We start from the raw sequence: 23781 nt of genomic DNA, 5'->3' as shown, positions 1-23781 counted from the left end.
CCATCGCTTATGACTAAACGTGGTGTTGCAAATCTAGGGAATATATAGTTTTTAAATAGTTTGATTACTACCCTAGTGTCGTTTGAGGGTGCAGCTATAGCTTCAATCCACTTAGATACATAGTCTACAGCTACTAAGATATACTTGTTTCCTAAGGATGGTGGAAAGGGTCCCATGAAATCTATACCCCATACGTCAAAGAGTTCTACTTCCTGAATGTTTCTTAAGGGCATTTCATCACGTCTTGAAATGTTTCCAGTGAGTTGGCATCTATCACATTTGACAATGTAAGCATAGACATCACGCCAAATGGTAGGCCAAAATAGGGCAGCTTGAAGAATCTTGGCGTATGTCTTAGAGGTGCTCGAATGTCCACCATAAGGTGCAGAATGACAATGCTCGATAATAATATTTACCTCTTCTTCTGGAACGCAACGGCGAAAAATGCCATCTTTACCCCTTTTGAAAAGGAGCGGTTCGTCCCAATAGAAGTTTCTCACATCGTGGAAGAATTTCTTCTTGCGGTGGTAGTCAAGATTAGGGGGTACTATATCAGCAGCTAGGTAATTAACGAAGTCTGCATACCAGGGTACGTTACTTATTGCTAAGGAATTTTGGGGGTGCTCAAAAGGATCTAGGTTATTATCTTCAATGGTTTCTACTTTAGCTATCAGTCTATCATAGGCGAAATCATCATTTATGGGTACTAGTTCAGGTTTTAGATGTTCTAGCCTAGAAAGGTGATCGGCTACTATATTTTCAGTGCCTTTTTTATCTCTTATATCTAAATCAAACTCTTATAGTAATAGAGTCCATCGGAGTAACCTGGGCTTGGCATCTTTTTTACTTAATAGGTAACGAATGGGTGTAAACAATAATTTTTGCTCCTACTAGATAAGATCTAAATTTGTCTATAGCGAAAACTACAGCGAGTAATTCTTTTTCGGTTGTTGAGTAGTTAAGTTGGGCAGCATCTAGGGTTCTACTGGCATAATAAATGGCATGCAATTTTTTATCTTTCCTTTGTCCTAGAACGGCTCCAACTGGATAATCACTAGCATCGCACATTATCTCAAAAGGTTCCGACCAATCGGGCGGTTTCATAACGGGTGCAGATACTAATGCTTGCTTTAAAAGATTAAATGCGTCATTACATTTTTCATCAAAAATGAATTCAGCATCTTTCATTAAAAGTCCGGTTAAAGGTTTGATTATTTTGGAGAAGTCCTTAATAAAACGCCGGTAGAATCCAGCGTGTCTAAGAAAGCTTCGGATTTCTCTGATTGTTTTTTGTGGTTTTAGGTTTTCTATAACTTCTATTTTAGCTTTATCTACCTCTATACCTTTTTCGGAAACTATATGTCCTAAAACTATTCCTTCGGTTACCATGAAATGACATTTTTCCCAATTTAGCACGAGGTTCACCTCCACGCATCTCTCCATGCACCTCCATATAGGAGAAGTTCGGGTGATTCCTCCATCCAGGGTTATAGGTATTCGAATATGGGTTCCCTTGGGTGTAGTTCACTTGCTCAGAGTGGGTTTCGTTTAATAGACTGCATTCAGTGGATTGGTGTCCTTGGGTTCCACATATCTCACAATCCGACGAAACTGCGGCTACAGTATTCGGGTTTATGTACATATGCTCGATTTTTAAGGCTAATGCGTCCATTTTAGCTTGCATCATGCCTATAGAGCTTAGTTCATGCACTCCTCCTTGGGCTTCCTTCTTCTCAACTGTCGCTCGTTTGACTCCCCATGATTGATGGTTTTGAGCCATATCTTCAATGAGGGCACTAGCTTCAGGATAAGGTTTGTTTATCAGAGCACCGCCTGCGGCAGCATCGATGGTCATCTTTGTGTTGTAATGAAGTCCATTATAGAAGGTTTGAATGATTAACCAGTTTTCTAAGCCATGATGTGGGCATGCTCGTAACAACTCTTTATATCTCTCCCAAGCTTCGAACAACGATTCTCCTTGGTTTTGGGTAAATCTAGTTATATGGTTTCGAAGAATGACGGTCTTACTCGGGGGAAAATATCTAGCAAGAAAAACTCTTCTAAGGTTATCCCAAGTCGTAATGGAATTGGGTGGAAGGGAATCTAACCATGATAGGGCTTTATCTCTGAGGGAAAAAGGAAATAATCTTAAACGTACTGCCTCAGGAGAAGCTTCATTGGTTTTAAAAGTATCTGTTAATTGAAGAAATATTTTTAAATGTTGGTTAGGGTTCTCGGTAGCGAGACCCGCGAATTGTCTCTGTTGCACTAGTTGCAACAGGGATGGTTTAAGTTCAAAGTTATTGGCTGGGATAGTTGGGTTTACTATACTAGAACTAGGTTCTTCATTAGATGGTTGAGCGAAGTCCTTAAGAGGTCTTTGGTTTTGATCTTAGGCCATAGCTCTCTTAATTCTATGAAAGAATAAACGTGCGTGAGCGTAACGTTCAGGTTCCGCCAGAGGGTATACTACACTTAAACTTCCGGTGCTACGAGTTCTTCGCATCGACCGGCGGGAAATAACCTAAGTCTAAACGATATAACAACAGGAAAATGAAATTTGACGAAATTGGTCCCCGGCAACGGCGCCAAAAACTTGATGCGTGCTTTTCGCAAGTATACGAACGCGTCAGAGTAATATAAAAGATTATCGAATCCACAGAGACCAAGTGTCAATCTATCGTTATCTGCTGTTATGGTGTTTATCAAAGGCAATCGAAATAAGTGTTTTTGTAATGTGGAATGAAAAGTAAAGTGTTGAAATAGATTTATAATTGATAAAGACATGGTCGAATATAATTCACGTCATCAATGGATAATCCAAGTACTTGCTAATAGAGCTACTTATGGGCAATGTTTCCTACTTTGAAAAGAACTAATTTAACAGGAAATGTCGCTTTCGCGTATTCAGAACCGAGTTGTACTCCCTAATCAAACCCTCTTATTGTCACTTATAAAAAGGCGCGCATTGCGTTAGAGTAGTAAACCTATTTTTAAGAAATATAGTATCTTGACTAAGTTGAAAAGTATTATAACCTGGATTTCTTAACCAAAAGAGGTTCTTACGAACCAGACTCTAAACTTATAAACACGTCCGAAAATAGTTTTAAAATCTCTTTTCTTCTTAATGTTAAAATCTCCTAATGAACTAAACAAAGCGCTTTCGCTGTTTTTGAAATAGTTAAAAACAATTAAGTTTAAAAAGACGTTGGACGGCTTTCGATCTTACCCAACGGAATTGAAGTGCGGGAAAACTTAAGTTGAAAGTTAAAATAGCCCTTAAGTGTTTCTATGAACAATTGTACGGATTATCGGTTTAATTACGATCCTTACATTCTAACCTTATAAATTTAGTTAGACATGGTAAAGTAAAAGTGCATTAAAATAAATAAAAGTAGTGCGAGTGCGGAAAGTAAATAATTTAAAGCGAGTGCGAGGAAATAAATAAAAGTAAAGCGAGTGCGAGGAAATAAATAAAAGTAAAGCGAGTGCGGGAAATAAAAAAATTAAAGCCGAGTGCGGGAAATAAATAAAGTAAAGGCGAGTGCGGGAAATAAATAAAAGTAAAGCGAGTGCGGGAAATAAATAAAGTAAAGGCGAGTGCGGGAAATAAATAAAGTAAAGGCGAGTAACAAAAACCTGCTCCAATCGGAGGGCTGAGTAAATTGCAATGCGGAAAAGAAAATGGCGGCAGGATTAACTTCCTTCCAAAGTGCTCCAAACTCGATTACAAACTCTATCACAGACTTGATTACACGATTGTGGTAACACTCTAGTGCGAAGCGATTACCACTTTAAAATACTGAATATATGACTAAGTGAAACAAAGTTGCTTCTGAGTTTTCCTCTGCTCTAAGTTTGATGATTGTAAAAGTGAATTCGCGTTTCTATTTATAGGCAAGTAAAAAGATGGAAATGACTTGGATGTCCTTCACTTGAAAATAGGAGGGAACCGTTTTTCCTCTTGTGGCGCCCGCCACAAGGCCATGGCGCCCGCCACAAGCACAATATGGGGCGCCTTAGTGGAAGTAGTGGGAAAACGTGGGAGTTGATGGAAGTTGAATTTGACACGTCATGGCTTGGTCTGTGGCGCCCGCCATTGGGTAGGCCATAAGCACAAAATGCTGAATTTTAGGGTTTTTAGCCCTTTTTCGCTCCTTTTCTCGATCGGGGCTCCGATTAAAGTAAAAACCTGAAAACAAAGAAAAACATAACAATAACACAACAAAATGATAATAAAACAGCTAGAATGCATGTGAAATCGGAGTCGAAAATACGTAAATTTTAGTGTGATCAATATCGTACATCTGTCCGCACTTCAACAGGGGCAACCCATTTCTCTCTTGGTTACGGCATGGAGGTTGTGTGTCGCAACCTAAAAAATAGAAATGCGAAAAAACAACCGGCGAAAAAGAATGACAGAAGAGTCGCCACCATGCGTTATTTATCCCAAAGGAGGGAAAGGAAACGCTTGAAGTAAACTTGGAAAAAGGAAAGGAAAAGACAAGGTCTCGCAACCAAATCTTGGGTTCGGGAGTCGATTATGCGAAGGGAAGGTATTAGCACCCCTACGCATCCGTAGTACTCTACGGGATCCACTCTTGTTGTTCTTGTCTAAAGGGTGTGGGTTTATCTAATGTACTATTTACTAAAAGAGGGGTCAAAAGAAAATGACTCGCACGGATGTCGCATCTATTGCATATGTATCTCATTTGAATATGAGAATCAGAGTCTTCGTAGCTCGGCTGACCTATGGGCTAAGGGGAAGTGTGCTCGGTAAGACATCGTGTCTTATGCCTACGTATCTCATCTGGAATGAGAATCAGAGCAAGCCGTAGTTCGGCTAACTACAGGGTAAGGGTTTTGGGCGAACGACGTTACTACGCAATCTACCGGATGCTCGACCTTTGGAGACTTACTCGCCTGTAGTAGAAGGAGTAAACGTGTTCTTAGGAGAAGAAAAAATCAATGAGTTGTTGGTGTTTTAGGAATTCTCATGCAAAAAGGAAGTCCTAGACGAAGGAACAGTGCTACTTTAATTGACATGCAAACGAGAGACTATACGAAGCCTAGCAATCCTATGGGGAGACGACCACACCACACAAAACATGTATCATAAAGTAAACATGCCAACAAGGGGCTCAAACACACACAAAACATTGCCTCCTATTGAGGTCTTCCAGCTAAGAAAGCAGTAAAATGCGGGAAAGGGGTAAAAGTACCACACGGATAAAGATCCGAAGCAACAGCAACTAAAGAAATCAGAAACCCAGAGATCTCCCAAGCTAGCACCATCAAAGAAAGTGAATCAGTACAGGTAATCGGAATAAACCTCCAGGTGGTATCCCACAAATAAAGTGGAATACCAAGCCATCTCTGCAAGAGTCAGGTGAGCCCTCACAAAAACTCAACAAACAGGTTAGGAAGCAATGCATGGATGCAATAGAAAAACATGTCACAACAAAAAACAAAACATATTAGAGCAAACAGAAAAACAACTATTGTCGCGATCGCTACTGCATCGCCTAGCGAAAGCTTAGCGAAGCTTCGCTGCAGGCTCGCCTAGCGAAAGCTTAGCGAAGCTTCGCTGCAGGCTCGCCTAGCGAAGGTACTAGCGAACGCCTGTGGGTTTTGGGTTCTTCATTGATAACAGTCTGATCTCGGCAACCCCAAACCCTATGGTACACATTTCAGAAATTAAACGATTAACATTCAAGGCATTGATTTACATATTCATATACATTTAAACCCGTGGGAAAAACCTCACGATAATACCTCACACATTCAGAGTATCCAAATTAAGCATAGAGTAACGGGAATAAGGCAAACCTGATTGGAGAGGTTGAATGAAATTGGATTGCACCGGGGTTTGCAGAACAATCTCAGGGTTTGTATGAGGTAGAACTGGTTCTTTGCCGATGAGTTCCCTTTAGTGTCCGGAGGTTGCTCTGAACTCTGTTAGCCTCCTCTCTGGCTTTGTTAGGTTAGGTTTCAGATCAGGTTAGCTCAGGTCTTTTCAGGTCCGATCTTTTTGGGAGATGGGAGTCTAGTATATATAGCCTAATTTTCGTGGCTTTGTGGGCTCAAATGAGGGCAACTCAAGCCCAAGATTTTCTGTTATTTTTCTCAAACGCGTGAGCTTCGCCTAGAGAAGGATCTGCTCGCTTAGCGAGCATGATAGTTCAGTTCGCTTAGCGAACCATGTTGCTCGCCTAGCGAGCATGACAGCTCAGGCTCTGCTTTTCCAAACTTGGTAACCTGTGTCCTGGACCTTTGTTCCTTTAAGATTAATGCTTTGAATGATGAATAGACCTCATTTGAACATGTTGGAAGTAACCCAAGTCATTCCCTTGTGTTGACTGATCACCCAGATAGGACCCACAAAGTGTCTTAGATGATATTCAGGCTTCTTGGAGCTAATTCTGATTGACATGATGAAATGCAATATGAAAATGAAAAATGACCTAAAAATGAATGCATGAATGAGGAGGGCAAATTTTGAGGTGCTACAGCTGCCCCTATTCAATCAACTGTGAACCTGAACGGGTGAAAGCAGCGGCTATCAGACTTTCAAGGTAAGTAGGGATTGAATACCAAAAGAACCGGAGAATTTTCACTATGTAGGTGACGAATTAAGGAAAGCGGGGCCATTTACCGATGGCGGCTTCAAAACAAAACTGATATTTACCGATATCAAAGAAAGCGAGGCCATTTACCGATGGCAGCTTCGCTGGGGAGAAAAAGATGTTTACAAGTGAAACGAGACCAAACATTTATCGATGACTGGGGAGAAACTCGATGTTTATCGACATCGAACAAGATATTTATAAGTGAAACAAGACCAGACATTTACCGATGACTGGGGAAAAACTCAATGTTTACCGACATCGAACAAGATATTTATAAGTGAAACAAGACCAGATATTTACCGATGACTGGGGAGGAACTCGATGTTTACCGACATCGAACAAGATATTTATAAGTGAAACAAGACCATACATTTACCGATGACTGGGATGGAACTCGATGTTTACCGACATCGAACGATGATGTTTACCGACACCAACGAAAGAATACACTTATGAAACGAAAACCATTTACCGATGGCGAAAATGAAATAATCGATATTTACGGACAGCGAAGACGCTGGGGAATCTTGAACGACAAAACCATTTACCGATGGTTAACAAGCGGCTGATGTTTACCGACATCGAACAATGATGTTTACCGACACCAAAAAGGAAATGACAGGCACGGGTGTTGACAGAATGATTTTTTTTTGACATCATGAGAGACATGCCATTTACTGATGGCCCACGATTGGAATCCGACGTTTACCGACATCGAACAATGATGTTCGCCGACATCAAAGAAAAGCACAGACACTTGCGGGGATCAAACCGACACTTACCGGTATCGCCAGGATGATACTTACATATGTCGAAATAAGGCAGACACTTACTGGTGACTAAATCGGAAGAGAATCAAGCTTTCCTTTCACGGACTGGTGAGAAAATAAATCTCACTGGGATTATCGATTCTGAACGTTGCCAAGGGCAACTGCTGCAAATGTGCTATACTGATGTTGGAAAATGATTCGTCTCTGCTGGGGATAAGATCCAATCTGGTTTAATGCATGTATGCATATGTTTGAGTTTTTTATGGCGTAATGTTCCATACTGAATGGAAATGCTACGCGATTTGAGAGGATGCAATGCAATATGATTCTACATGCAGGGATGCGAAATGCTAGGTTAGAAATAACGCCAAGCCGAGGCAAGGAACTCTGCTGGGGAGAATGATTACGCTCTTCTTGACCCAGACAATGTTGTTGGAGATACACAACACAATGAACTCTGTGGGGAAATGACTGGCCATACGGTGTTCAGGCAGTAACACAATACCGAGACTCTGACTGGGGAGAGAATGGCACAGGAAGCTTGCTGTTGAGGAAAGCGACAGTGGTTCTGGCAACCAAAATCTGCGAGAGAGACGACTCAGCAGGGGAAGCAAACACCGATACGGTACTGAGATTCTGCTTCAAGGAAAGAGACCATGGATCTGGCGTCGAGATCATCTATCTGACATCCAACTCTAAGGAGCAGCCGCTTCTGCTGGGAAGATACAGTCTTGCACTGTCAACTCCGCTGGGGATATATAACAATTCTGCTGAGGATACTTACTGATCTGACATTCTCGGAATGGTAGAGAAACCAACTCAACTGGGGAGTCACTTGTTGGGAAAACACCAACCTCTCGACCATGCTGGGGGCACAAATTCTGAACTCGACTTAGACGACCCAACTTCTTACACGACTGGAAAGTGTTGAAACAACAGGGTCTTCCTTCGAACAAACTTTGGCTCATCTGCTTTAGCCATCATTCAATGATAGTAACCTGCGGAACGGCAAGACATACATGCCCCAGGGGATCGTATGGACAAAATATACTCAAGTGTACTCAGCATTCAAAATGATTTTCAGATGTTTTATCTTTCCGCACGTCGTTGTCTAGCCTTCATGTTTTTAGATGCAATGTTTATCAAAAATTCGGACGTTTTTGCAAACAAAACGGTAAAAATAAAAAACAAGATAGTAATTTGACTGAATAACGACTTTTATTGATTGAAAATGGCCTATAAAGGCAAATACATCAGGAAGTAATTCCTAGGAAGAGGTAATTGCGCCAAAAGAGAAAATAAACTATTCTATTGGCAATGTGAACACGGCATTCCACTATTTTCCAATTCTGTTATGACTCATAGATCTTCAATTTCCCCCAAATTCTTTGCTTTCTGAGAAAGAATGATTGGACTGATCATATCCTTCAAAAGTTTCCAGTCGTTGACACGAGATGAGATTCAGAACTACTCAGAGCGCAGTCATTCGCTTAATCCCTAACTTTTGCCTGGATCGCCCTTTTCGGGTTTTCAATCCACCGGGATACCCATTTTTGCCTAAGCCGACTTTGCAAGTTTTCGACTTACCGGGTGTACATGTTTTTTCTTTATCCCTAACTTTTTCCCGAACCTTTTTCTTTTCTTTTTCTCTTGGTTCGCCGGGATGCCCTCTTTTGCCTGGACTTTCTTTTTTTGTCCAGCGGGTCAGTTTATGCGAAGTATTTTTTGACTACATCTGAATTCACAGGAGACGGAAAATCTTCACCATCCATAGTTGTAAGCATCAAGGCTCCACCAGAAAATACCTTTTAACAACATATGGACCTTCATAATTCGGAGTCCACTTGCCCCTGTTATCTGTACCGAGAGGAAGGATCCTCTTCATAACTAAGTCACCTATCTGATAGCTTCGAGGATGCACTTTCTGATCAAAGGCCTTCTTCACCCTTCTCTGATATAGTTGTCCATGACACACAGTTGCTAATCGCTTTTCCTCAATTAAATTTAACTCATCAAACCTGGCTTGAACCCACTCAGCCTCGTCAAGTTTTACATCCATCATCACCCTTAAAGAAGGGATTTCAACTTCTACTGGCAAGACTGCCTCCATGCCATACACAAGTGAAAACGGAGTTGCCCCGGTTGACGTACGCACTGAAGTACGATACCCATGCAAAGCGAAAGGCAACATCTCATGCCAATCCTTGTACGTCACAACCATCTTTTGCACAATCTTCTTAATGTTTTTGTTTACCGCCTCTACAGCACCATTCATCTTTGGTCTGTAAGGAGAAGAATTATGGTGTTCGATCTTAAAGTCTTTGCAAAGCTCTATTATCATCTTGTTATTGAGATTCGAACCACGATAGATAATTTCTTTCTTAATGAATCGAGCAACCACTTGTCTGACTAGGATGAAGCGATGCCCATTAAAGCAATAGGTTCAATCTTTCCAATCATATCGATGCCCCACATCGCGAATGGCCAAGGAGAATTCCTAATATTCAGAGGGTTTGAAGGTACATGCACTGTATCTGCATAGATCTGACATTTGTGGCACTTTCGGGCGTATTTGAAACAATCAGATTCCATGGTTATCTAGTAATAACCGGCTCTTAACAACTTCTTGGCCATTGCATGACCACTAGCATGGGTACCGAAAGATCCCTCGTGTACTTCCTGCATTAACATGTCTGCTCCATGTCAAAGTTCCTCTTGTACAACACATCATCCTTGTTCAAGCAAAACCTTCTAGCTAGCCTTCTCAGTGTCTTCTTGTCATTCTTTGACGCTCCTCTTCTAAAGCCTCCCCTATCTTGATCTCTTTCTTTACGTCCTCAGTACCAAGGTTAATGACTTCCAACTTTTCCTGATGAGGTTGAATGACCCTTTCCTCCTGTTTCAATAGTCTGGCCAATTCTTTGGGGAGTTCACAATCTTCTTCACTCTCCTCTTCGGCTTGGTAAATGGGATTATCGAAATCATGCTGAGCCATAACAGAACTGTTTTTAATGGAATCCGCAGGATCAATTCTGCACGAACGATGATTCATGCTTTTTTTTTTAGAAAAGAGTTCAAGAAAGTCACAGAAAACAAAAAAACATTGCCATTTTTATTGTTTTGAAAATGAGAGTAATAAGAATAGAAAGACAGGGAACCCAAATTTGATTGCAAAACGTCCTTTATTGATGATAATCATTGAAAATTTAAAACATGATGTGGCCCTACAATGAACCACTACGCCTTGGGCAGAGCGTAGGGCTTTCATGCAAAATGAAAAACAAAAGAAAATTACTCTGTCTGAAGAGTAACTTGGACTATTTCTTCAGCAGTCCAGTTGTTGATCTTCTCCCCCGGAGCACACAGGCGCACCATATCACAATGACTGTCACTATCTTCATTGTCTGTTGCAAAGACATCCCCGTGATTCATCAATCCAGCACTAGTGAAAGTACACGGCCCTCTTTGATCCTGGACACCCTGCTCTGATGATTGAAAAGGCTGATAACCAATGCCAAACATGTCTTCTTTTACGGGCACATCAATCATCTTGCCCCAGCCTTCCGCATCACCTGAATGAATGACCTCCAGAGCTTGTTTATAGGACACAATCGAGGTACTTGGTTTCTTCTGTTCAACAAAAGCCACCTTCTCAATACTGACAGTTTCAAAACCTTGACATAGAGTTTCATGAATTTCGCCATCCATCTCCACATATTTGAAGGCGGATAAATGGCTCACAAAGATGTCCTCTTCGCCACACACGGTCACAACTTGACCATCCCACACATATTTTAGCTTTTGGTGGAGAGTCGAAGAAACTGCTCCAGCTCCATGTATCGAGGGACGCCCCAACAGACAACTATATGCTGGTTGAATATCCATGACATAGAAGACAATATTAAACACTTCTGGGCCGATCTTCACAGGCAGCGTGACTTCACCACAAACTGATCGCTTGGATCCATCAAAAGCACGGACAACAAGATCACTTGGTGTGAGAACAACCCCTTCGGCATCAAGCTTACTCAGAGCCTTTTTGGGCAGCACATTCAAAGAAGAACTGGTATCAACCAAAACATGCGACAAAATGGCGCCTTTGCATTCCATCGTGATATGCAGAGCTCTATTATGATTGCGACCCTCAGGTGTCAAGTCTAGATCCGTGAATCCCAAACCATGTCTCGTGTTAACATTTGCAATAACACCTTCAAGCTGGTTAACAGAAATCTCTTGAGGCACATAAGCCATATTCAACGTTTTCAACAGGGCGTTACGGTGTGCCTCGGAACACATCAACGGAGAGAGAATAGGGATTTTTGACGGTGTCTGGTTCAACTGATCCACGATCTTGTAATCACTTCTCTTGATAATTCTCATGAATTCCTCTACGTCCTTCTCAAAAGAACCCTCGGGCACTTCCTTTCGCACTGGTTCTTCTTCAACTACAACTTGTTTTCCCTTTGTTCTAGCAAGAGCCTCAACATTGTTATCCTTCGGAACCTGTGGTGCAAACAAACGACCACTTCTCGTAAATCCTCCGGGTCCTCCCACATTACCCACAGCCGAACCAACTGTTACTGGAGTCTTATTTGACGAACCAATTGCCACTGGAGAAGAAGCATTGTCATAGTGCCACGGAATTGCTCTAATATTCTCATAGGGTCTTCCACTAGGAGCAGCGATGGTGCTAGGAGTACTGATAGTTACTGGAGCATTAATAGTCGCGGGAATACCAACAGTCACCGGAGTAGATATGGTCACGGGCGCAACTACGGTCACAGGAGTACCAATAGTCACAGGCGCACTTGGAGCACGTACAGAACCTTCTGACGGCATAAAGTAAATGGTAACGGTCGATACCTCTTCACAGTCTTTCGTTATTCGATCAAACTGTAAACAACCTTCATTCATCAATCCCTGGATACCTTCTTTCAATTTCACACAGCCATCTTCATGATTACCACAATCTGAACAATCCTCGTCACATCCCGGGAATACTCCCCCTCTAAGCAGGTGTTCCTTCACTACAAGCAACGAAGTCTGAACATCATCAATATTGACTACCAAGTTCAAATTTTCCCCATCTTCCACATTAGTTACTCTGGGCCCTCCATGCTGAGGTATAGGATTATTCACCACATTCGGAGTAGGATCAAAGTTAATCATCTTGGCGTCAATCAAATCCTGAACTTTATGGTGAATAGCCCGACAATTCTCGATGTGGTGCCCTGGCGCACCAGAATGAAAATTACAACGGACATTAGCATCATAACCAGCGGGAATCCTTGTTAATGGAGCCATAGTGCGAAGTTCAACAAACTTTAACCTGAGCAGTTCAGGGTGTAATTCAGCATAAGTCATTGGCAATGAATCAAAATGACGATCTGGCATTCTTTGTCTTGGTTGGAATGGGCGTTGTTGTTGTTGTTGTGACTGTCCTCTTTGTTGTTGTTGAGGCTGGGGCTCTGGAATAGTCACAGCAGCAACTTGACGGTATTGTTGTCCTCTATTTCCATTTCTCTGATTATATATAGCATTTGTCTCACCATCTCTCCTTCTGGGTGCCCCTGAAAATGGTTTTTTAACACTTGAAGAACTTGAAGAACCAGGGTCTTGGATTTTTCCTACTTTGATAAAACTTTCAATTCTTTCTCCGCAAATCACAACATCCGAAAAACTACCAAACAGGCAACTTCCCATCCGAAAAAATTATTTCGTATTGTGTTAACCGGTTAACCATATGCGTTAACCGGTTAACACTGTTCCAAAAAGTGTTTTAGAAAGCACAACTCTTGTGCAGTCATAACCCCAACCGCATTACTCTCTGACAACACAACCCTTGTGCCGTCACTAACCTTGATGCACACATTTCAGACCGTCAAACATATCTCGATTGTTGATTCAGTATGATTGATCAACACGTCATTGCTTCACCATACTAATGTCGGATCAAGAAGCAAATGACCATTGATCGCTCAAAGGAAAACAATCATTGAGTGTTTGAATGAACGAAATGAGAACAGTATATCATATATAATGTATTTTGCATCAGGATTACATATATCACATATATGACTTGATCGATCTCAATTTAATCTTTGATTCATTCTGTTTTTAATCATATTAATACAGAACAAAAAACAGTTATCAGATTCATGGTTTCGTAAGTGGCTCTGATACCACTGAAGGAGAATTTCCATCCAAGGCGCAGCGGAATTTAAAAATTTCTCCATTTAGTGATCCTTACGAATGGGCATGATCAGTGATAGAATCGTTACCTCTTGTGGTGATTCAAACCTTTGGTGCAGATCTCTTGTAACGATCAAAACCTTGAATACAAATCCACGGGGCGATCACGAACGTTGAACTATGACAACGTCTCTACTCAGTCCACACGAACGGATTCCTTCAATCGCAGTGCTAGCTGTTATGAATGAAGGCTTTGAGTGAGAGAAAGAGAGATACAAAATTCCAACTCTTCAGTTGTGTTGTATTCCCATACAATGCTTCTGCACAAGAGTTCTATTTATAGAGCCACTTGTGTGGGCTTCAAGCCAAAAAGCCCACTTAAGTGTATTTTGGCTCATATCTCATAAAATGCCAAAATCACTTAAGTATTTGGTACCTTACCATATTTCATATCCTACTTAAGTACACCGTACCTTACGATGTTCCTTAGTTACTCTATCTCTCATCAATCCATACTTTGTGTGTGACACTGTAGGTTTTCGCGACGTTGGCAATTATATTAAATCAGGCATTTAACATAATAAACAATGAGCGGTATCTAGCAACACATCACTGCTACCCAAGACACGGAAATGTCATGTGATCTGACAAAACCTCCTGTGATAATAATTATGTGTATAATTACCCCTTTGCCCTTATGTCTATATTGAACACAAGGTATAGACCGTGTCATCCTTGTCCAGTTCAATATTGGGCCCATAGACATTTATCCTGTTACGCAGGATGGGCAAATTCCATCTAGGACACTCATGTCCCTCAGCATGCTTTCTGGAGTACCCATCAACTATCTTTATGGTTATCCAGTTACGGACAACGTTGGATCAATAATAAAGCACTCGACTCTACATCTAGGATCCATAGTGGTTTCAGATCGAAGAGTGGTATACACTATTATCACCATGAGAATAACTTATGACACTTTGCATAACTTTCTATATAGTATTCTCATAGCGGGTCAATCCGGTATAAATATTACTCTTAATATTCATACCTATGTTTAAGACTTGATAACTCTTTATCCATGATCCATGAGATGTGATCATCAGTCTACAAACATAATAGTCTTAATGATTTAATGTTATCCCACTTCACACTAAAGCTCGACTACGGATACTTTAAGAATAGTGTCCTTATGTTTAATGTGCTCTCATGATTAAGTCACACTTAATACATTAAACGGACTATCTATTCCAGGGACTTTATTAATCAACCATAATAAAGAAAATGCCTTTTATTATTAATAAATAATTCGATACAAGTACCAAAAATATTGGCCTCTAGGGCTTACACCAACAATCTCCCACTAGCATTAGAGCCAATCAGGCATACCCCTTATGCCCATTGATCTAGTATGGCCATCATGCTTCTGCTGCGCAAGAGGCTTTGTCAGCGGGTCAACAATATTGTCAAGTGTAGGTACTTTACATATTTTCACATCTCCTCTATCTATTATCTCTCGAATGAGATGATAACACCTAAGTATGTGTTTGGATCGTTGGTGAGATCCAGGCTCCTTAGCTTGTGCGATAGCACCATTGTTATCACAATAGAGACCAATGGGATCCACAATGCTAGGGACTATGCCAAGTTCACTAATGAACTTTTTGATCCAAACAGCTTCCTTTGCTACACTTGAGGCAGCAATATACTCGGCCTCGGTTGTAGAATCAGCAATTGTATCTTGCTTTGAACTTTTCCAGCTCACAGTGCCACCGTTCAAGCAAAACACATAACCAGATTGCGATCTAAAGTCATCCTTATCTGCCTGGAAGCTAGCATTGGTGTAACGAATTATAGCCAACTCTTCCTGACCTTCATATATCAAGAATGAGTCCTTAGTCCTTCTCAAGTACTTAAGGATATTCTTGACAACTACCCAATGGGCATCACCAGGATCAGATTGGTACCTACACGTTGCACTTAAAGCATACGAGACATCTGGTCGAGTACATAACATGGCATACATGATAGATCCTATTGCAGATGCATATGGAATCTTATTCATGCGATCCCTTTCTTCCTTAGTTGAAGGGGATTGTGTTTTTGATAGACACATGCCATGTTGCATAGGTATGAATCCTTTCTTGGAATCATGCATATTAAAGCGTCTCAGTACTTTGTCTATGTATGTACTCTGACTTAGGCCAAGCAGTTTTTGTGATCTATCTCTATAGATTTTGATTCCTAATATATAGGCTGCTTCACCTAGGTCCTTCATAGAAAAGAATTTCCCCAACCAAGTCTTTACTTGTTGTAGGGTAGGGACATCGTTTCCAATGAGTAATATGTCATCTGCATATAATACCAGGAAAACAATCATGCTCCCACTAACCTTCTTGTAGACACAAGGCTCATCTTCGTTCTTGATGAATCCATATTGTTTTGCCGTTTCATCAAAACGAAGATTCCAGCTTCTGGAAGCTTGTTTCAATCCATAAATTGATCTTTGTAGATTACATATCTTTTGGGCTTCTTCTGGTATGTCAAATCCTTCAGGCTGTGTCATGTACACATCCTCAAGAAGATTTCCATTAAGGAAAGCAGTTTTGACATCCATCTGCCATATTTCATAATCATGATATGCAGCGATAGCAAGTAAAATCCGAACAGATTTAAGCATTGCAACTGGTGAAAAGGTTTCATCATAGTTAACACCATGAATTTGTTTATATCCTTTTGCAACCAGTCTTGCCTTATAGGTATGTACCTTACCATCCATGTCAGTCTTCTTTTTGAAGACCCACTTGCTACCTATAGGATTAACTCCTACAGGAGGCTCTACCAAGGTCCAAACTTGGTTTGTGTACATGGAATCCATTTCAGATTTCATGGCTTCTAGCCACTTCTCAGACTCGGGACCAGTTATGGCCTCTCGGTAGGTCACAGGCTCATCTTGATCCATGAGTAATACATCACCTTGATCTGTTATGAGATATCCATATCTCTCAGGTAGGTGACATATCCTGCTTGACCTACGCTGGTCTTGTTCTACTTGAGCAGGTTGCTCTTCCACAACCACTTGTGTTTCCTGCTCTAATTCCTCCATAGGTGTATCGATGCTTTGTGATTCTTGAATTTCTTCAAGCTCTACTTTCCTCCCACTGGTTCCTTTGGAAATAAAATCCTTTTCTAGGAAAACTCCAGTTCGAGCAACAAACACTTTTCCCTCAGAAGGATTGTAGAAGTAATACCCTCTTGTTTCTTTAGGATACCCCACAAATAAGCATCTGTCAGATTTGGGCTCAAGCTTAGTTGAAATTTGTCGTTTCACATAAACTTCGCAACTTTAAATCTTCATGTAATACATATGTGGTTTCTCACCACTCCATATCTCATATGGTGTATTCTCAACCTTTTTGGATGGAACACGGTTAAGTGTGTAAGCTGTTGTCAACAACGCATGTCCCCAAAAGGAGTTTGGAAGATCGACATGACTCATCATGGATCAGACCATGTCTAACAGGATTCGATTTCTTCTCTCATATACACCATTCCATTGGGGTGTTCCAGGAGGAGTGAGTTGGGATAGGATCCCACACTCTTTCAGATGGTCATCAAACTCTAGGCTTAAATACTCACCACCTCGATCTGATCGAAGAGTTTTAATATTCTTACCTAGTTGGTTTTGTACTTCATTCATGAATTCTTTAAACTTTTCAAAGGATTCTAATTTGTGTTTCATTAAATACACATAACCATATTGTAGCACCTCAAATTTTCACCTACCTTCTGTACATTCATTTCATATTAGGTCATTAACATAGCATAGGCCACTGCATAACATTGCATTGTCCATTTGCCCAAGTACAAGTTCAACTGACAAATTAGGTCAAACTGGTCAGGAGATCAGTCAATCAAGCAAGCAAGTGCAATTTCCATTTAGACAAGGCCCTAGGGTTGGTCCAACATGTTCACATGACCTAGGGGTCCTTTTGAAGTGTTTTGGTTAAGGATTGGGTGATCAGAAGTCATCAGTTATGGTTCAATTCACCAGAAACCCTAGAAAGTCAACTATGGTCAACTGTGCCTGATTTTATGGATTTCAAGGTGGGAGATGGTTTGAAAGGGTTCATTCATGTCCATACAAGTCTCATTTGTCATTTCAGAGATCAAGATTGGAGAAAATAAAGTCACACAAAAAGCTTCCTAAAATGGCAGGTGACTTGTAATTGGAAATTGCCAAAAATAGAAAGTTTTTCTCCTCAAATTTACATCATCATAAAAGCTTCAAATGAAATTTTGTCCAACATGAAAGTTGAAGATCTTGCTCTCACCTTTCCAAAAAGTCCAAGAACACTCATGTCTCATTCATGGTTGGCAAGTTATGATCAAATCATTCTCAAGTTTTTTTTGAACTTCAAAGTGGCATATCTTCCAAACCATTTGGCCAAATTGGGTGGGGTTTTTTGCTACAAGTCATATTTGATGTGCTCTATCCAAATCTTTCATCACAATTCACCAAAAATCTTTCATTCTAAATGGCCTTTTTCCAAGTGCATGAATTAAAAAAGGGGTGAGTTGAAAAATGGACTTTCAAATAAAACATTTCCAACACCTTATACCATTTACAATTGTTCAGAAATCATATTTTGGATTTGCTTGAGCCCAATTTCGTGCATATACATACACCCCATGCAATTTGTTTGGTTTTTTTAGCAAATTGGCAAAACACTTCCATTAAGCAAAAATCCACTTACCACTTCATTAAACACACTTAAGCAATGTTAATTAAGGTATATATTGATCATTTCTGACTGAGAAACCCTAGCCACTTTTCACAAAAACAGATCAAAAACTCATTTTCTCTGAAGAACACAAAACTCTTCATCTGAACTTTTTTCTGAAAATCTCCAAAGGGCCCGAGTTCTTGAGCATTATACCACCATCTGCCAACATTGTTGAAGCTTTTGCAAGCACTAAAACACAACTGTAAAGCCATTCCAAGTATTGTTCTATTGAAGCATCTCACATGGCAGTTCCAATTTTGAGCTGAATCGTGCCAGTTGGGCTTCAAGTCTTGCTTCTATTCACCAATACCAACCTCCATACGCATCTGTTTCAGCTTGTTGTGGCCAAAGGACCCACGAATTCACACTGCCCTTCAAACAAGGTAAGATTTCGAACCACACTTTTGTCCAAATCATGTAGTGCATCTTGTAGATCTTTTTACCATGAATGTACTGAGCTTTAAATCGTGGCAAATGGTTGAATATTGAGGGAGATACATTGAACTTAAGTTGTGTTGTCAAATATGTTTGTGCATGGTTCTTTCTTGATGGCTCGATTTAGTGGAAACTAAGGTTGGATTTGTATTGTACGTGATGAGATGAGTTGATTAGTGTATGTGTTTCTAAAATCTGGAAAAATTATTCATAGTGTGGATGAACATGATGCTACCCTAATGTTAAACCCAGAATCGTGTTTTTGGAAATTCCTCCTGCATGTCTCCTGTTTCATTGCCCATGTGACCAACCAGTCTGCGCCACATATTCTAATTGGAACGCAGCGTTCCACTTAATGAACGCTCTAATTACGAAATTGCCACTGCCGTTTATATTGTTTAATTAATTCATTTTCTTTCTCAATTTTTATTTCATTTTGCATGGCCATCTTCAAAAATTCATAAGTTGCTCATTTTTAATCCAATTTTGATGGGATTTTTTGTGAAATGCTTCTTTTGATCTCTAGTTTTTTATGATGATTTTTCCAGATTTTTTGCACGTGTGGATTTTAAAATGTGCTAGGGTTTGTTCATGTTGTCCATTTTGTGTATGTCTTGCCAAATTGCTTGTGAAATGGTGATACATGATCCAATGCTTCCCAAATTTTTTGTCCTTAAACTAGACATGTTCATGGTGATTTTGGTGTAGAGTTTGTAATTTTATCGTTGCTGGTTGGTGAGTTATGATTTTTTGAATAGGGGTGTGACAATTTGTGTCATACCATGCATGCCCAACTTCATGATTTTAATTACCATGCTTAATGAACTCAAAATGGTCTAGATTTTTGCATGAAGGCACTTGTGCATGTTTAGAATGTGTGTGAATTTTTCTGGAATTTTTGAATGCATTTCCTATTTGATTGATAATTTCTCCCCTGTTTGACCAAATTGTTGACTTTTGTGACACATGATGCCATATGATTTGTGAAATTCTCATACATTATTGGATGGACTTGAAATTTGACATGTGAATTGTAGACATCTTAAAGTTTACCATGGTTTTAGTCCCATTCATTTATCATATGTTGTTTCTGTTTTATGATTAATTGAAGTTGGTGCATGTTTTGATGCTTTGTATGAGTATGCTTGAACTTGCCTTGCCTTTCTGAATTTAATTTCCCTACTTCCTTTGATCCAAATGAGCTGAAATTTGGTATGCCTATCATGTTGTGGATGATGTTTGATCATGATTTATTTGAGGAATTTTTGAAATGTTTATGATTGGATTTGAGTTGAGTCATTCTGTTGACTTCTTTGAGGTTCTATTTGCCATGCTTTGACCTAATCTGTTTGTGAAATGATAATGATGAATGATATGAATGTGATACCACTTGGGTTTGCTTCTTGATTGATTTGTCTTGACTTTGGGAACTTGTCCCTTGCTGTTTTAAACTGTTTATCTCCTTTTGACCCTAGGCTTGTCCTAGTGGTCTTGTTGCTCATGTTTAAGCTTGTTGTTTCAGGTTAAGCAGCAAATACTTCAAAGAGATTAATACAAGTTGAATGAGTTTAATTGTTTATCATGAACTAACTTGTTTGTTTTGTAGGTTGCTTAGCTCACTTGCTTTGACCTTATGCTTTGCACACATATTTGATTGTGTTGTCTGTTGGCTTATGCTGTTTGTTTTAACTTTGTGTCTGGTATACTAACTGTGCTTGACTGCTTTCAGGTACTTTAGTTGCTATTAGTTCCTTGTGAACTTTACTTTGCTTTGCTTGATAAGCAATTTATATTGAGGTATAATTTCCTTACTCCATGTAGTCTGGAAGACCTGGCCTGTTACTTGGCCAGGCACCTGTCTGAAGTCCTCCTTAAGAGGCAATGTTTGTATTTGTTTACTTTTGTCTTGGTATATATCCAAAGACCTCCTAAGTGAAGAGGCATTGGCAGATACCAAGGATGTGCAATCCATCCCCTGCTATTCTGTGTGTCATCTGCTTTGCTCACACCACTGTGTTGATGCATTATAGATACTAACCCAAGATCATTGTACATTGTGTCAGTCATAAGTGTAGAAGGGTTCCAACTTTCTGAACCCACACTTTCATTGTCTTGAAGCTCTCCCTGGCCAGGGATAAGAGTTGTGAAGTCTCATCTTTACTCACCATTTCATCTGCTTCACCCTAACTCTCAATGTTAGGGTTAAGAGCTAACATTACCCTGTTATAGTGGTTTGTTTGTCGAGGTTGATATGACCCCTCGACTAAAACCTAACCTTGATTGAGCCAACTGATTGCATATAGTGTGTGCTATTTGTGCTTGTGTGTTTGTGCTTTTTTAGTTTAGCTTGCTTCCAGTGCAAGTTAGGGTTAGTTTGGCTTGCTCCCTGTGCAAGTCATGTTTAGGTTAGCTTGCTTCCTGTGCAAGTTATATAGCAACCTTAACTTAGGGATGATATGCATGATAACATCTAGGCTCGAGTCGTAGTCTCCCTAGTTGTGTCTCCCTTTGTTATCTGGTTAGGCTAGTCCTTTGTCCCTTCGTAGGGGAACTACGTCGCCCTGATCCTCATACCAGATGAGGTACGTAGGCAGGAGATGAGCTGATCTCTCCGGGCGCTTTTTTTCTTTTTTCAACCTTTGTGTTTTAACCCCCTTGTGTGTGTTTTGGTTCGGATGCTGATGTAAGTCCAGTGATTGGCGTTCGGGCTCCACGTTTGCCTTTGCCTGTGTTTGTTTGTGTGCGTGTTAGCCGAGCTACGAATGCTCTGATTCTCCTTCGTCCAAAGGAGATACGTATGCATAGGATGCGATATCCTAGCGAGCATGTGTCGTTTCCCCAGTCCGAACTACTTAGACTCTGATGTCTATGCTTGATAGACTAAGTAGGCCCAGTCCGAACTACTTAGACTTTCTTGTGTCTCTTTCAGCCAGTGTGTGTGTGTTTGAGCAGTGTTTTTTAGCAACCATTTTCCTTCCTATTGTGCGTGGATCCCGTCGAGTACGACGGATGCGTAGGGGTGCTAATACCTTCCCTTCGCATAACCGACTCCCGATCCCATTCTCTTTGGTCGCGAGACCATGTCTTTCCTAGGTTTACTCTGAGCGTTTCCTTTCCCTCTTTTGGGATAAATAACGCACGGTGGCGGCTCTGTTGTTTTTGTTTCCCGCCGGTTTTTCGCGCGATTCAACAGCTGACGACTCTGCTGGGGAACAGAGAAGTTGACCTGTGCTGGTCCGTCTTCCCTAAGCGAGTCTCTCCTAGCGCTCTCTAGGTTAGGGTTTTGGTTGCTGTTTGCTGTTTTGTTATTGCATTCATTATTTATTGTTTGCATTAATTGTTTGCATTTATGTTTGCACTTATGTTTGCATTCATTCACATTCATTGTTTATCTGGTTGGCTGGTTGTCTGTTTCTCTCTGTTGGGGTGGGAGTCACTTGAGGTAAAAGGTCAAATACCCAGACCATGAGTGAAATCTAGGATGCTTAGGAATAAAGTGATTCATGGGAAGCGGGTGGTATTGCGCCACTTAGCGGAACATTGATATCACGAGCAGTTCAGACCTTGGTGGGATATTGTCGTTACATACTTCAGGTGTGTATATGATGGTATTCTGCGAAAGGTTATTTATGCTGCGTTTCTCTCGACCTTACCCTGGCCTAGACGACACCCGTGAGTGGGGAAGGGTTTGATCATTATTACAGGTACAGTTGGTGACTCGTGGTTCTGTTGGTGACTTTGGATTCAGATGACAGTTCTCAGTGGACTTTGGGTTTCAATTGGATTTGGGGGTTCTGAGTTTAAGCCGAAGCTTCGACCTTGTGTTCAGAGATGCACGGCCAGCCAGTTGTGTCTGCATCATTTGCATCATAGCATGTTTATTTTCAAAAAAAATACGCAATAAAAAAAAGAAGAAAAAAGAAGAAAAAAATAGAAAAAAAACTAATCTCGGCATGCATATCATTTCTCAGGTACATTCTAGGGCTTGTTCACCGATAGAGATGGCAACGGTCCCAGAGCCGAAGCGGAAGACCTGTTCCTACAGCTTTCATCGTGAGCCGTTGACTTCATTGATAGAGTTGAGTAGTCTGATAACCAGTGGTAACCAGAAGGGGTTTATTGACCGGTTTGGGGATATTCTGACGCTGTTGAAGATGGTGGTTGACCCGGTGCCGTTGCAGACCCTTCTTCAATTCTACGACCCGGAGCTTAGATGTTTCACTTTCCAAGATTATCAGTTGGCGCCTACTCTCGAGGAGGATGCTATTCTGTTGAGTGTCCCGATTCAACATCAGGTTCCTTTCTTGGACGTACCGAAGGAAGTTGATTTCGGAGTTGTTGCCAGAGCTCTCCAGTTGAGTGTCAAAGAAGTCTGTGATAACTGGAAGCCCAGTGGGGATGTCGTGGGTCTGCCGTTGAGGTTTATGCTGAGAGTTGCCAGAGGAGAAGCAGAAAAGGGGAATTGGGAAGCTTTTCATGCCCAGTTTGCTGCCATGATCTATGGGATCGTCCTATTCCCAAGCATGCCCAATTTCATTGACCATGCTGCCATCAGTGTCTTCATGGGAAGGAATCCAGTCCCCACTCTGTTAGCTGACACTTACTATGCTATTCACAGTAGGCATGGTAAGGGTGGAGCTATCAGATGTTGTCTACCTCTCCTGCTCAGATGGTTCATGTCCCTTCTGCCAGCCAGTGGACCCTTTGTGGATGCTCAGAGCACTCATAAGTGGACTCAGAGGGTCATGTCGCTTACCTCCTATGACATCAGATGGCAATCTTATCGGATGGATGTGAAGAATGTTATTATGAGCTGTGGAGAGTTCCAGAACGTGCCACTCGTGGGGACCAGAGGTTGCATAAATTATAATCCAGTTCTTTCTCTTCGTCAGTTAGGGTTTGTAATGAAAGGAAGACCACTTGAAGCTGAAGTAGCTGAAAGTGTGTATTTTGAGAAGCAGAGTGACC

The 23781-nt window shown here is 40.8% G+C and overlaps 1 non-coding gene across 1 annotated transcript; it reads left to right on the top strand.

Moving 5' to 3' along the window:
• Positions 1–1910: 1910 nt before the first annotated feature.
• On the top strand, positions 1911–2017 carry LOC127099546 (small nucleolar RNA R71). Its single transcript, XR_007794037.1, has one exon. It is a non-coding gene; the product is annotated as a small nucleolar RNA R71 (small nucleolar RNA).
• The last annotated feature ends 21764 nt before the right edge of the window (positions 2018–23781 follow it).

This window comes from Lathyrus oleraceus, chromosome 6, assembly GCF_024323335.1.
Source record: "Lathyrus oleraceus cultivar Zhongwan6 chromosome 6, CAAS_Psat_ZW6_1.0, whole genome shotgun sequence".
In the NCBI taxonomy this organism is placed as follows: Eukaryota; Viridiplantae; Streptophyta; class Magnoliopsida; order Fabales; family Fabaceae; genus Lathyrus; species Lathyrus oleraceus.
Note: the sequence above shows the minus strand (reverse complement) of the source record. Positions and strands in the feature narration are given on the sequence as shown.